The following is a 13,706-nucleotide window of genomic DNA, read 5'->3' as shown; positions in this document are numbered from 1 at the left end:
CCTTTTTGTATAATTCTGAAATAATTTTTGTTAATTAAAATGTGCTTCAATGACGAGAGGATCGATATGATATTGATAAAGAGCGATCAAATTAATTTGTAATCGAGTTATCCATGAATCCGAAATCGTATGTCGTTACTTGAACTCCACGCTCCAATAAACACAGCGCGAAACACAGGTTAGATCTCGACAGATCAGTCGTAAAGACATACGGATTCAAATCCATGGATGACTCGATTACAAATTAATTTCATCGCTCGATATATGATGAGTGAGTTTCCTAAATAAAAAGAAATATTGTCGATTACTGCCATTTTTAAATTTTTATAATTGGGACTTTTGTGAGTGAGGTCCAAAACATACAACAGTTTAAAATTATTCATGTTTTTGGATCAAGTTATGAATGAAAAACGTATTGCTGGCTGTATTTAAATTTCGTTAAGGTTGGAAAGTTGTGTGAATCACCCTGTATGTGTAGCTACAGTCATTCAGAAAAAGTATCACCAAGGAAATTTCAAAATAATTAATTGTAATTTAATATTATTCTAAATTAATATAATCGTTATCTTATACAGGTACGAGTATTTCACGAGCGCAAATGAGCCGGTGGAAATGAAAATGCAACCCACAATACATTTCCAAAGTTAACGTGGCTGTTTTAAATATCGTATTGTTTTAAAATTGCTTCCAATAATTTTCTCACAACTGACATTTATGAAAAAGTTAAAATACGACGATTAAAATGTATTCGCACGATAAGAAAACAAACATGATCCTGACTTATGGCGAATGTAATAAAAATGCTTCAGCCGTGCAGACAATAAACATTTTCCCAAAAACTCTTCGCCTTTTCACAATTTCATTCATTTAACCAAGTGAATGACGTTTATGTCAAAATTTACGAAACTGCACAGCTAACTATGTTTTATGTCTTTTAAATCAAAAAACAAATATCCACATTAACTGTGCAAATGTATTTTGGGTTGCATTTTGAATTCCGTCGGATTCATTAGCAGTCGTGAAATACCCTGTATAGCATTTTCAAACACCTTCGTCATCAATAATCGCTTTGCCTCTACAATGTATGTACTTCCATATTTGCCTGAAGAAATGTTAAGAAAAAGCTTAAATGTTACACTTTTAACATTATGTATTTATGTTGATTATTATCGGAAAAGAAATTCATAATTTGTTTATTAACAATTTTGAGGAATTATAATCCGATTTGTAATTATTTTCTGTGCAATTTGTAGCATTTCCAAGTAACTTGGTGTCTATTTTACCTGGTAACACGTATGACAATATTGCATTTCAATTCACCTCTAAAGCAAAATTGCTTACAATGTTATTTTGATTGTCAAGAAACGTGTCATTGTCTTGTTGATTCCAAAATTTAAACTTTATATTTTAATTTTTGTTGCTTTTCGTATTTATTTTATTTCTTCCGTGTGACTCATATTCATTATTTCTAGTTTAGTGATTTTGTTCGAGTTTGGTGGTCCTGCATTTTTTTTTCTTCAGAAACTGAAGAATAAGAGAAACTGGAAATGTAGCACCAAAAGGTGCATTCTGGCAATATAAAAGATTGATTAATAAATAGAACTTTCGAAGAAGCTTGTTCTGTAAAAGAGGAAACACTCGAAAGAGTAGAGTTCCCGATTACAGAGATCCGCATACACTTCTACAGTGAGTTTTTTAAGACTGGCCATAGGGTTTTACATACTAATTTTTCAATCCCCCTATGGCCAGTCTTAAAAAAAACTCACTGTATATCATTACTGATAAAAGATAAATATTAAGATAAAAACTTTCCTTGATTGATCTTTTTTAAGTTCTTATTTCCATAAATATAAAACATATCAAACACATATGCATTATTGAAATAAATCCAATACATATGTTGTAAACTTTACTTTTAGAAAAATTCTTTTTCTACAATTGATGTAGGCTCACGCGCGAAAAAATATACGAAACGCTCGCTCCCCGAATTTTTTGTTAAAATCAGATATCCAGTGATTATTGTAACTAGTGACAACGAATAAACAGAAAGAATTGTTGTGTCAGTTTGTGTCGGCGTGCTTTGTGTTTTTACAAAAATCATTGCTCAAAAGACTGTAGAAGGAAGGGAAACTGTTGAGGAAGCGTTTTCGTGTACACCTCCCGAAATTGTAAGTGCAGCAAAAGAACCAGAATGCACACTTCCAGAGCATGGATTACTTTTCAGAAACTGTAATTATTGTACTTCTAATGTCAATGTTGTGAATAATTTCTGATTTTAAGAAGGTATTACATTGATTTGGTCCAAATAAAATAATATGTAATAGCCATAGTTGCGATTGTAGAAAAAATGGTGTCAATCGACAATGTATCACTTTGCGCTCTTAATACACAAATAGCTATTGAACATAAACATTCTGTTATTATCTGTACTAAACTTAACCATATAATTTTGAGTTGTTTTGCCAATTTTGGACGTCTACATTTTGTCGTTCTAAATAGTTTAAGGTGCATTTGTACAGTCGCGAGCAATAAATTTTGGTCGTCAAGGTCATTCTTTGACGCAATCGAAAATGCTCCATTGTAAAACAGTCTTAAATATCATAACCTACCATCATGTTGTATGACATTAATTGCCATTTTTTTCTCAATTTTTTGACACTTTGTTGACGTGGGCATAATCAGGCAGGGAAATTTTTTAAATCTGTGACAATCTAACCAAATTTTGAAGTGACATTGACGACCAAAATTTATTGCTCGCGACAGTATGCACAAACACTCCCTACTGGAGATGGAGATAAACAATCAATGTTCACAACGTTTTCTTCTTTTTATCGAATAATAACGATTTGTGTGTTTTGACTGAACCATTTCTTTGCAAATGATAATACTTAATTCATTTTCTATTTTAATAAAGTTCAACCATTTTCCGGTATCAAAGATACCGGTAAACAAACTATTTGTCAAATCCCTGTTTTGAGAAGCATCTTCTATGGATCTATACAGGGTGTTAGTGGTCCTTCTACCTATTTCTTTTTCTGATAACAACGGTTTCTCGTCATAGCAATTCAGATTAACAATTAAAATAATTTAGTGGACCTGACTTGGGACACATTTGAGGCCATGTTCTTGGTGTCAACAAAAGCCAAGCTATAGCTTGTCAATAAGCATGGAGACAACGTAAATTGGTCCAACTCGTATTTACTGACTGCGTCCCATTTGAAAAACCGACACTTCATTGTGATAGTTTACTTGTGCATTGTATTTATTTCGTAAGCCGCAACGTTGTCGAACATATCGTTAAGTGACAAAATAAATTGTAGTTTTGTTATACTTTCAAGACAAGCAAACACACGCTCAAAAAGTGTGAAACGAATATTCAGCACGAGCGGTTATTTTGTCATGGAAGATGTTTCTGAAACAAAAGCAGTTATTTTTGTAAACATTAACAATTTTAGTTGTTACTTTTGTTATCTATTCTCATCACTGACCCGGCAGTTAACCGAGATTCAGGCTGAACATTACTATTTATTATTTTTATTATTTGCCGATACCAACAGACTTAGTACCCTTTATAGATTTTTAATGGTAAATAGTGTAATAGTTATTTACATAATTAGTGGGATAAAAGCAATATTACAGGACTCGAGTGCGAAGATTGCAGATGACGAGGGCGTTAGCTCGAATTCATCTGTAACACACGAGTTTCCTGTAATATGCTTTAGTCCACGTGTACAACATTTTATCTACGGCTGCAAATTATTAATTAAAAAAATCAATTTTTGGCAAAAACGTCAAATTTGACATTTACAAAAATATATTTTGATAATTGTTAAATGTCAGTTTCAATCGTTTTAATTGAAAATCAAAGCAACGGGATTGAAACAATTTGCTTAATACCAAGACAACCAACTAATTCTGTTTGTAAACAACGCGTTGTTTTTAATTTTTCATAATTGAGAGCCGGGTCGTTTACGTCTTATCGCGGCTCTCAGAAGTGAAGTGACTTCGAAAAATGTACATTGGGGTTACCCCGACGTCAAGTGAGAAAAGTACCAGAACCTGGAACGGAAACGTGTGTGATCCTGTTTCGAGAACGACCTGGAGTGCAAGAGACGAGCGTCTCTGGAGGTGTCACTGCAATTTGCGTCATTTTTCCAGTATGACGTGTATTACAAAGTGGTCTCTTGTGCGAGTAACCCAAAAGAGAGTAGTAGATGATATCATTAAAAGTGGAAGTGAGTGTTTTTGTGCCAAGCCCAGAGATTGAAGACCGAAACAAAGTCGATGCCGGCAACTGGGCGAACAAAATGCAAGAACTGTGTTATGTATTTACAATAAGTACCTAGCTTTTCTTTTGTATTGTTGTCTTTCAATAAATTTTGTCTGTTTGCTTCTAAATAAAAATGCGTTACGTAACGAAAACAGTGCGGTAATGAACTACATTACGCAACTCAAATGACTATAAATGAAGGTGGTTATAAGGCCGTAGATAAAACAAATTTATTAAGAAGCAATTTAAAACTAACCATTTTAATTTCATACCTATTTACTTGATGTACAGCGTGATCAAAAAGGACTGTTTGAGTTGGCAATACTGATTTTTACTTTTATTCAATGGTATAACTGGAGTAACTGCCGGTTGTTGACGACTTCACAATGACGGTTGACAGTTCAAGTTATTTCTTTGTACCGTTGACTTTTATACATACATAACCTATAATTTTGTCGCTGTTGATTTCACGTCAAATATCTGTCAAGAAACGTATCCGGTTGCAGTATTGCAAACAAAACAAAATGCTCTTAATTGTATTGTCAACTTAAACAGTCCTTTTTGATCACTAAACAATCAAGAAATAAACTTGTACTTAATAAATTAAAATAACAAAATGTAGGCACATTGCTCTTGTTAGAAGTTAATCTGTTGATATACAGTGAGCGGCAAAAGTATGGAATAAATTCATTAAAAATTAAACTTTTTTTTTTCAAAAAAATCTTTGGACAGGTCAATTTTAGTTTATAAAAATACATATTTTAATATAAAATAAAATTCCAAGCAGTCATTTGTTTTCGAGTTATGATGTCATCGATACTTTTTTTAAATGGAAACCCCCAATTTTTTTTCTTGATTCTGATAGCCCTTTTAATTGTCTAAATGGCAGTATAAAAATTTTGTTACCTTACATAAGGAAATTTTTGAGAAAAAAAAAATAAATTTGGAAAAAATAAATTTTATAACGAACAGCTTGTTGACAATAAGCAAGTTTATGAAGAAATTCCCCCTGTTTTAGTTTTATCCCAGCACCCAATCAAAATTAAAATGTCTATACGTTGTGTTTCTGTTAAATGAGTCATTTTCGAAAACGTTTTGTAGAACAAATAACACATACGAATGAAATTGACAGTAACATTTGACTGTTTGATTTACCTACTTGATTTTTTGAGTTGTTTTTGTTCGTTATAAAATTTATTTTTTCCAACTTTATTATTTTTTTTTTCAAAAATTTCCTTATGTAAGGTAACAAAATTTTTATACTGGCGTTTAGACAATTAAAAGGTCTATCAGAATCAAGAAAAAAATAGGGGATTTCTATTTAAAAAAACAAATGACTGCTTGGAATTTTCTTTGATACTAAAACATGTATTTTTATAAACTAAAATTGACCAATCCAAAGATTTTTTTGAAAAAAATTTTGTTTAATTTTTAAAGAATTTATTCCATACTTTTGCAGCTCACTGTAGATATCTCACGTTTATAAGAAAAAAGTTATTATTATTATTTTATTTTTGTCGTCATGGCATGTAAAAATGAATTACTGCTACTACTACTACTACCTACTAGTTTTTATTTCTTGATAACGCTTCCAGTGAGAAAGAACAAGAATAAGGATAAGTACCGTAAGGTTAAATATTTAGTTTAAGCTTATAACACTTAATTAATAGCAAACATTTACTTGGAACGGCTTAGTGACTCTAACAATTATTAAAATTGCTAATTCTTACGTTTATATGTGTGCCTTACCCAAATGAACTAATATTGTTATGTGAAAAATTAAACAAATTCTTTACTCTCCCTTACTGGGTGTTTTTACATCATCGGATTTTGCTCTAACTTACATAAATAAATAATTATTCTTAATTAATATTTACTTCATACATATTTGTTACCTAAAATATAACTTCAGGTGCCAGCAGGATTATCAACTTATTGTCCGTAATTAACAAATTTATGTAACTTTTTTCTTTCCCCTTAAATCATAAATCTAACTCGCATGTAATCCCTATCGTCAACTAAGTATAATTTTGTAGAACACTTCTTAGAATATAGGTTTTTTGGAAGTTTCATTCATACAGTGTTGTGTTTGAGAATGTAGCGTCCACGCAATTAATTTTATCTTCAAGCGGTCGAAAATCGCACCTTTGTGTATCTCTATAGAAACGGTTAAAGTAACTTCTTTTTATAAATGGACTTGAAACACTTCAAATCCAAGTAGTTGAAATGTCCACAGGCGGCTCGACCGAGTCAAATGTAAGGTCATTTGAAGCATTTCTCACGATTTATTTATCAATAATTACATAAAATATCGAAAACATGAATGGTTTTCTCAAAAATAAAAATTTTAAATGGTGCCCCACTGTTTGGGAGCTTTTGCACCATTTTATTGTTGTAATAATTAAATAAATAATTAAAGTTCTGTAATGAAAGTTAGTTGCTTAGCAACCAAAAGACAACAATGCCTTTATGTCAGATTTTATCGAGTACCTACTGCCACAATGACGTTTCGGTTTTAAATAGTGTCCTTGGATAATATCTCATCAAAAACTACCAGGATTGCATTTTTTTATTGCCAAAATCAATAATTCATTCGAAATATTTATCTACATTCACCACAACCTTGAGGTAAGTGCCTTCTTGTCTTATTGCTACTGACCACCAACTAATAAGATTCGTTAATTTCTGCGTAACTTTATTTATTTCACTCGTAACAGAACTTATATTAAGTATAACATAATTACATAAACATTTTTGTTTTATAATACAAAAATTTCCGATAATATTGCGGAATCTGGAAAAGTGCCCCGAATGCTTGCAGCGTTTCCACGTTGAATGAAATGAAAAAATTCATAATAAATTTTCAAAATATCCTCCATTTGCCACAAGCAACTCAATATTTGACGATCCGTCGTTCCGAGACAATAGCACTGGCCTTTCCGGTATATTTGCCATACACAAAATACATATCTGCATACACCTCGATACATATTCGGGCATTGTAAACAATTGTAATCTTCGCAGGCGACGGATAAAAGATAGATTAAATTAAAATGTAAACTTTGATAGTAGTAAATTTCGAATCATCACCAAGTAGGTAATCGTTTTTATCTACGGCTGCTTGGATAAGACCTTATAACCACATTCATTTACAGTCATTTGAGTTGCGTAATGTAGTTCATTACCGCACTGGTTTCATTACGTAACGCATTTTTATTTAGAAGCAAACAGACAAAATTTATTGAAAGACAACAATACAAAAGAAAAGCTACTTATTGTAAATACATATTAATCACACAGTTCTTGCATTTTGTTTGCCCAGTTGCCGACATCGACTTCGTTTCGGTCTTCAATCTCTGGGCTTGGCACAAAAAGACTCACTTCCACTTTTAATGATATCATCTACTATTTTCGTATTCGTTGTTCGCACAAGAGACCACTTTGTAATACACGTCATACTGGAAAAACGACGCAAACTGCAGTGACACCTCCAGAGACGCTCGTCTCTTGCACTCTAGGTCGTCCTCAAAACAGGATCATATACGTTTCCGTTCCAGGTGCTGGTACTTTTCTCACTTGACGTCGGGGTAACCTCAATGTACTCACCACAATGTCACTTCACTTCCGACAACCGCGATAAGACGTAAACGATCCTGCTCTCAATTATGAAAAATTAAAAACAACGCGTTGTTTACAAACAAAATTAGTTGGTTGTCCTGGTATTGAGCAAATTGTTTCAATCTTATTGTTGCTTTGATTTTGAATGAAAACGATTGAAACTGACATTTAACAATTATCAAAATATATACTACGTGACAAAGAAAGGTAAACACTCAGTACTTACAGTTTTATTTCAATAAGTTTTTGGGAGCAAATGTGTTTTGGGTCAGATAAGAAATGATTAAATTTGCAGCCCTATCTATGCAGTATTCTGCCTTTTGTGCTGCTGGTTCGGTTATTGCAAGTGTAAGGAAATTTTGTTTACATTGAAAATTTTGACTTTTGAATTTTAGAAAACTTGTGGGAAAAGTGTTTTTGTAAGGCGAGAAATGCCGCGAGTGCGTACACTTGGTCAGATTCCTCAAATTAGTGACTTTGAAAGAGGGCGGATTTTAGAAATTGCCAGTAGAATTGGCAGATCTGTAGGCACCATTTTAAGATGTTGTCAGGCATGGACTCCAGAAGGCCGTGAACACAGGACTAGGGGCACCGGACGTCGTAGGATGACAACAAGAGAATCAAGATCAATAAAAGGGTGTTTACCTTTTTTTGTCGCGTAGTATATTTTTGTAAATGTCAAACTTGACGTTTTTGCCAAAAAAATTTTTTTTTTATTAATAATTAGCAGCCGTAGATAAAATGTTGTAAAATGTGAGCTAAAGCATATTACAGGAAACTCGTGTGATTACGCCTTCGTCATCTGCAATCTTCACACTCGAGTCCTGTAATATTGCTTTTATCCCACTAATTATGTAAATAACTATTAAGTCGAAAGATTTTTTCGTGCACAAAGCAATATTTAAGCAGTCCCAAAACAGCGGAGAACAATTTTATTTTCATAAAACGGTTTAATTTATCCAAAAACAGTATAAAGGTTTTCTACCACATTTTCCCTGATAAACTCACTCTGAAATTCTTGGGAGACCATTCCCTAACACCTGTATATCATTCAGAGTAGAAAATCTTTTTGTGTTTCACCCAATTGCCGACTTCGATTTCGTCTCGGTCTTCAATCCCCAGACTTAGCACAAAAAGACTCACTTCTACTCTTAATGATATAATCTACTATGTATTAATATTGACAACTTTAGCGTTCTTCCGAGTATATTCCTACACTGAATTGTACCAACCTGTACAACTTAATCCGTCGGTGTATAGAAAAAATGTAGTCTGAAAAACTTTGATATACCTACGTAGGTAGGTACATAATATTTGGTTTTATTGTACATATGTATATCAGCGATAGTGCATTCTTATATTAACAACATTTTTAACAATTAAATTTGGACTAATTATCATGAAATTATGTTTATTAATTTTCAATTGTATCGCGGGTAACAATATTTCTACTTATATTTTTGCAAAATCTAAATTAACTAGTAAGACAATTACAAACTGAGTAACATTATATGGTGTTTAAATTTTCAGACTGTATTATTTTCTTTGCTTGATTTTGGATAAATGGGACACAGTAACTTGTCTGCTTCAAATTTTGACATCAGTGGAACACTTTGACAGAGTTTCTTCCCCAAACTACGGATCTTTATGTATGTTAATCATACGGTGCTCAATAGAGTGTGAACTAGTTGTTCCACCATCGGTATAAACAGTAAACAAAAATAATTGTAACGATAATAATAGTACACAGGACTTCTCCATAGTTCATTATGTTATCGAAAAAAATCATTTCTTCAGTGCCCAGCAGCAGCAAAATTCCGGGTTACTTCAATTTTTCCTAGTAAATATCAAATCTCAAATTCCTGTCAAAGTTTGCATACAAAGGTGAAAGTACAAAAAAATATGGTCTTAATGCTTCATCAGTTATGTATTTTAAATTTGAGTGAATTTGTTTAATTAAATGTCACGACTTTGTAGATGGAAGTAAAACTTACCGCAGTACCAGCTATAACAATTTGTAATAAGACTTTTGTTTAAAATAGGCACATAGTAATAAAAATAATTAAAATATACCCGTATAGATATCGTTTTTCATATGAAAATATGAGTACCTGGACATAACGCCATGAAACTTGAAAATATGCGAAATACGCAAAATAAAATTACCCATTTTTTAACTTAAAGAGTCATATCACATCATAACAAAGTTTTTCCAAATGTATGGCTTAATCAAAAGATAAACTACTGATTATTCAAACACTTCTTGTTTAGATAAACTCACGTTGTTTGGTTAACATTTTACTCAGTGCACATCACTCGTCTCGAAAAAGTGCAACGTAAATTTGGTAATTATCTTCTTTACATACAATGATAATTCCCACGACCATCGGTTTGTTCTTAGTTTTACAGGTTGTGTTATTTAATCTCAGAGTACCTTGTTCTGTGGCATTATTTGTTTCTAGAATATATCGTACTGATTTCTAATCCTGCATAATTGTTGTTCGGATTTATATTACTCTTTAATGATTTAAAATAAATTTAGGATATCATCTGCGCTAAAACTTTCAGGAAAATGGCCACTTAAATGATATTATTCATTAAAATTAATAAGTACTGTTACTTCAAAGTTTTTCATGCAACCGTCTATGGAGTGTGCGTGAAATAATTTTTAATAGAAGGTTGATCACCGAAAGTCGCATTATCGAGCGGCCTCGCCCGTGAATACCCGCTGAGTCCTGACGTGTCGGAGCGCATCCTGACATTCCCCAAAGCCTCCACCCTCTTTGAGTTCAAATTCTCCAAGACAGCTGGCTCGATCCACTTTATGAAAGCTCAATTGATTCTACGATTACGTCGCGTCGTCTCGCGCATTCTGGAAGAATTTCGTTGAATTAAAAAAAAATATCACGCGGAGTCGGTGAGAAAGTTGGGTGTTTGATAAACGGTCCCAGTTGATGAGGGATCAATGTGTGGAAACGGCGTATAAGCGACGCACCATCACTCCAAAACTGAGGGGTATAAATCTCGACGGACCTAAAGACTGGCCAGATGCGAGGTCGGCCAAAAGCGAAAAGCTAATGGTGTTGGATTATTTAACATCCATACATCTCCGAGCGATGGATAACCACTGTCATGTGGCCCGAGAGATTTCACAAAATTCCCCCGACACCGTTGCATAAAAGTGAAGAAATATGTTCTTGGGTCATCTCGGAATTCGGATAAAGAGGGACATTTTGTGTTCTCCAAAAAATTTAATTGATCTCTGCAAATGACAAATACATTAAAAAAGAAAATGTTCTTCTACTACTTCCACAAATCTTTATTCATTACTTTTTACAATTAAGCACCTTAAAAAATGATTATGTAAATTTTACATTTTATTTATTTTCTGTATTGTTTGCAGACTGTAACAGATCTTGAATTTTGGATAAAAGATTTTTGAACACACAGTGAAGTGTATTAATAATAAAGACAAAAAAAAAACCTGTACACATAAGTATTAAAAATTGTCAAAAAACAATTGATTAATTAAATTAAACAAAAGGATTGTAAAGAATAAAAATTATTATAACGTTTATCAAAAATATCATCAAGCAATATAAAAGGCGATAATAGTATCTAGGTAATAGTAAATTTAATAGATAAATCATCTGATTTTTACTACACTAACAAGAAAGAAACTTTTGTGTGAAGAACAAAAGGGGCGAATTAAGAGCAACTGAGAAATGAAAATGCATGGGGTAGACAATTTGTGGTCTCAAACGCTACTTCATAATATATCATAACTTATGAATTTCAGATGTTGGAATTATAATTGTGCATTTTATTATTATTATTATCTAGAAAAATTTATAAAATAAACAAGAGCAACATTTTAGATTCGTAAGAATGAGTAATTTACCAACCAGCTTTATTGCCAAACGGCGATGCCACTGGTAAGCAGATTTTTCGGTGAAATGTCAAAGAAACATTAGTTTTAAAGCAACGCAACGGTGTTGATGTTAACCTTGAAAAAAGTTTACGGACGTTTCCTGTAATTGTAAGCAACAGTTATCCCAGAATAAGTGGTAAAATGAGTTTTACCATTGAAGAGAAAGCATCAACTATTAATAATAATAGATTTTTCGAGAGGTAGGCAACCAATAAAACGACTGTGTATAGCAAGTATACATGTGTGTACGATTAAGCTAAGACATGTTTCGATAAAATAAACGATGATGTAGCATTGTTGATTTGTTTTCTTGTTGATCACTCTGTATGTACTCTAAGTAAATTTGTGTAAATGTTTTCGGTTAGATTTTATTTTATAAAACCATCAATGTGAACACATTCCCTTAATCCAAATCCCGAAATAGCAACTATCGCATGTCTAATAAACATCTAGTCAAGAGTGCTTTCAAAAATTTATGAACTCATGTCCAGCATGATATGTTATATTCACCTAACGACAAGTGACAAACAATTGTAGCACACGTTGCGAAAATAATTTCCTGTCAGAACTACCTTTTGTTCAGTTAAATAGGCCATTGTATAATATTAGATATTAGTGGGTTTTGAAAGAAACAATTTTTTAATAAAGCTAGAACACAAAATAAAAAGCAAACACATTTAGTCATAAACTGAAGATTAAACTTCCACTTGAGGTGAAAAATCGAAAACTTGACAAATTATTAAAATGATTTTAAGATGTCTAATTTGTCATAGCAAAATACATGTTTACTTATATGGTCATCTCGGTGTATTTATAGTGAAATTGCAGTTCGCAAACATGTTTTTAACCATATCCAAGTTTTAACCGGAGTTGTGCAGCTTTAATTGTTTCATAATTAAATGAGTTTATTTTTAACTTTGGTATCCGACGGTCGTACGCACCTGCGTAGGGTTTCTGACCCTAGTAAAATTATCCTGGAAATAATTTCTTCACTTTTGTTATCTACAGACCCAGTATGCATTTCCAGAGTCCATACAACGTGCGTAAGTAGCTTGGAATTTGACTTATCAGCATTTTTAAAAGCGTTAAAACTAAAAACTGTTTTTCGGAGGTATTGTGTACAGTGACTTTTTTAAGTTTTATATGTTTACTGATCATAAAACTGACCTGTCTGTATTTACAAGTAGGGTGAAGAACGTACGTGCCGATGGGGTAGAAACCTGTGATATTCGACATCCACATGTGAAAATAATAACCTTCCCTGCTGTTGTAAACACTCTTCCTTTCCTTCACAAAAATCTATAAAACTTTCGTTTGATTTTTTATCCAAGTCAAGATATTGTCGAAACTATAATTAGTTCTCGAATAGCAGGCTTTAGGCGAGAAAGCACACATAGAACGAACCAGCGAACGGTTCTTCCAGAATCGTAATATTTTATAACATAACGTGCTGATCGGGCTTTAGAACTGCCGTAAAGGTAATCGAAACTCGTAAACCCTAATCCGCTATAGAAATTCATGGTGAAATCTTTCCACGCCGTCCCGCAATCCACTGTCAAAGCTGAGAAAACGGACGGAAATAAAATTTTCACTAAAAGTCTAATCTACAATTGCCAAACGTGAAGAAATTTTTAATTTTTAGATGTGGTGTGGGAGTTAAGCTGGTAGACTTTCGGCGCCCTGCGTATAGCTCGTGAGGGTGGCGTGAAGCAGGGCCAGTTTGATCATACATCAACCGCGCCCCATTAGGGATTAATGATGCCAACAACGCCGAAATTAACTCCCTGCAGGCTTACCGCGGCAATAACGTTAACATATTAACCATTTGTTAGAATAGCAATATAGCCACAGCCTTATCCGCCGCCTAGTCTTTATTACATTCGGATC

At 32.9% G+C, this 13,706-nt stretch overlaps 1 protein-coding gene across 3 annotated transcripts in view; it reads right to left on the bottom strand.

Moving 5' to 3' along the window:
* The window catches only part of LOC138123240 (homeobox protein orthopedia-like), a 44,337-nt gene that overhangs the window by 12,298 nt on the left and 18,333 nt on the right, over window positions 1-13,706 (bottom strand). The window lies entirely within an intron of this gene.

Source organism: Tenebrio molitor, chromosome 2 (genome assembly GCF_963966145.1).
Source record: "Tenebrio molitor chromosome 2, icTenMoli1.1, whole genome shotgun sequence".
NCBI classification, from domain to species: Eukaryota; Metazoa; Arthropoda; class Insecta; order Coleoptera; family Tenebrionidae; genus Tenebrio; species Tenebrio molitor.
Note: the sequence above shows the minus strand (reverse complement) of the source record. Positions and strands in the feature narration are given on the sequence as shown.